This window comes from Myxine glutinosa, chromosome 2 (assembly GCF_964187855.1).
Source record: "Myxine glutinosa chromosome 2, kmMyxGlut1.1, whole genome shotgun sequence".
NCBI classification, from domain to species: Eukaryota; Metazoa; Chordata; class Myxini; order Myxiniformes; family Myxinidae; genus Myxine; species Myxine glutinosa.
This window is the reverse complement of record NC_136262.1, coordinates 239,600,441-239,603,200: the sequence shown is the minus strand read 5'-3', so window position 1 is coordinate 239,603,200 and position 2,760 is coordinate 239,600,441.

Below are 2,760 nucleotides of genomic sequence, written 5' to 3'. Positions count from 1 at the left end.
GAACTAAATGTTAGCTCTTTCACGAGCCTCGATTCTGTATAAAAAAAAAAGAGGTCTAACACTGGAATGCACTCCTCATGGACATCCTTACTGGGTCACAATTTTCAACCGATCTCTACAAAGCTTCACCAAACGGTAGGGTTGGTCATAAGCAAGAAGCCTATTGTTTTTGGGGTCAAAAGGTCAATTGATCAACATAGGTCAAAAGGTCAACAACCATTTTAAATTTCTAAAATCCTAAATTTTCATCCGATTGACTTGAAATTTGAATAGGATTTGCATATCAGCTTACTGAAACCAAACACCAAGTATTTTTGTGGTCAACATGAGCCAACAACTTATTTTTGGGATTTCTCCAATATCGTGCTATCCACGACATATTTCTTGTTCATTTGTTTTTATCTAAGAGGAAGCAATCAATCAGTTTTTAGCTCACCTGGAATGAAGTTCAGGGGATCTTATGCGATGGCGCGTCATCCGTACGTCAGTCAGTCAGTCAGTCCGTCCATCCGTCCGTCCATAAACACTTGCAACTTATTCTCCGAAACCGCTGAAGGGATTGTGACCAAACTTGGCACAAATGATATTTGTTGTGTTGTGACTAAAGTTTGTTCACGGCATTAAGAAATCGGGGTCTAAGGGGGATTACCGGGATCAAATTGGATCCAGGTTTGACCCCCCAAAATAGGAATTTGCTTTTTCCTCTGAAACTACACACACTATTTTGATGAAACCTGATCACAACTTTCATCACCCATGATGTACCGAAGTTTGTTCACTGCACAAAGAAAATCGAACTCTGAGGGGGTTATATGGGGGGGTCAAAGTGGGTCCAGGTTTGACCATTTGACCCAAATAAATCTGACCCTTTATAGGCCGGGGGTTGCCCCCCAAAATAGGTATTTGCTTTCTTCTCAAAAACTACACACGCAATTTCGATGAAACTTCACCACAACCTTTATCACCCGTGATGTATCAATGATTGTTCAAGACATGAGAAAAATTGGGGTCTGAGGAGGTATATGGGGTTGGGGTAAATTCGGGGGGGCAGGGGGATTGCCCCCCAAAATCGGTATTTTTTGTTTGTTTGTTTGAAGTGTTATGATTATGTTGGTATGATTCTACATGCTGCCCTGTCTTCTTGCAACCATTGAAATTGCTTTAAAATACGAGTACCTTTAGTCAAAGCAGTATACTGTTTAGTCTACCAGGTGAGCGCCAGGGGTATCGCCCCTATGTTTAATAAAAAAAACCATCACCAACAACTGAATGTATGCGCGATGCGCCTGAAGGAGCTGTGCTCCAATTCGAATCGAAAGAATGGACGCGACAAAAAGCTGGAATTCGTCCGAGTTTCTTTATTGCATCAAATCAACTCGGGTACTCTGAAAAGCCCGTTTATCGGGCAGCATTATATACAAGCACTCGAATATCTCATGCCGGAGCGTTTGCCCTTAAAAGGCGCGACTGGGTGTGTCCGGGAGACCTGGGCGAGTCTGGACATGCCTGGGAACGGCGAGACTGGATGTCGCCGGACGGGCCGGGCGTGCCTGGACATGCCCGGGAACGGCGAGACTGGGTGTCGCCGGACGGGCCGGGCGAGCCCGTGAAAGGCGAGTCCGGGCATGCCCGGGAAAGGCGAGACTGAGCGTCTCCGGGCGGTCTGGGCGAGCCCGGCACAGCGATCGCTCCGTGGTTGCGTCCTCGGCAGGTTTAAGGTGATTGTGTATGTTCAGCGGCAACCGCTACACACGCCCCCCCAGAATCGACTTGCACCGGCAGGGTCAATTTAAGGGGGGTCCTGATGACCCGGCCGAAGCGACCCCTAGAGGGTCGTGGGGGGGGGGGGGTCCGGTGAGGGGGTGGGTGGTCGAGCGGGAGGCACCGTGGACGGGGGGCGGCATCGCCGTGGAGGAAGGGCCAACCGAGGTGGTTGGTCGATGTCCACGTGCGCCGGCTTGAGGCGGTCCACCGAAATCCGGTCCGACCTGCCGCCGACGTCGATGACGAAGGACTTGTCGTCCCGTCGCAGGACCCGGAAGGGTCCTTCGTACGGCGGCCTGAGTGGCCCCCGGTGTGCGTCATGACACAGAAAACGTACTCCGCTGTGCGAAGCGCTGGGGGGACGTAGGCCTGGGGGTCACCGTGGTGGGACGTTGGCACGGGGGCAAACCGTCGGGCGGTCTCCTGGAGGTCCGAGCGCTGGCGAGCTGGGGACCAGGGACTGGTGGCGTCGGTCACGAATTCGCCCGGGATGCGTAGCGGCTGGCAGTAGACCAGCTCGGCGGTGGACGCCCGGAGGTCCTCCTTGGGGGCCGTGCGGAGGCCCAAAAGGACCCACGGTAGCCGGTCGGTCCAGCCGCCATCCTGAAGGCCGGCCATGAGCGCGGCCTTCATGGAACGGTGGAACCGCTCGCACAACCCGTTGGCTTGGGGGTGGTAGGCCGTGGTATGGTGGAGCCTGACCCCCAGGTTGCGGGCGACCACGCCCCACAGCTTGGAGGTGAACTGCGGCCCGCCGTCCGAAGAGATGTCCGCCGGTGCGCCGAAACGGGCGACCCAGGTGGCGATGAAAGCCTGCGCCACGTCGGCGGTGGTGGTGGAGACGAGGGGAACGGCCTCCGGCCACCTGGTGGTCCTGTCCACCATGGTGAGCAGGTTTGTGAAACCCCGTGATGGGGGGAGGGGGCCCACCAGGTCCACGTTGACATGGTCGAAACGCCGTTCGGGCACGGTGAAAGGTGCCAGCGGGGCCTGGTT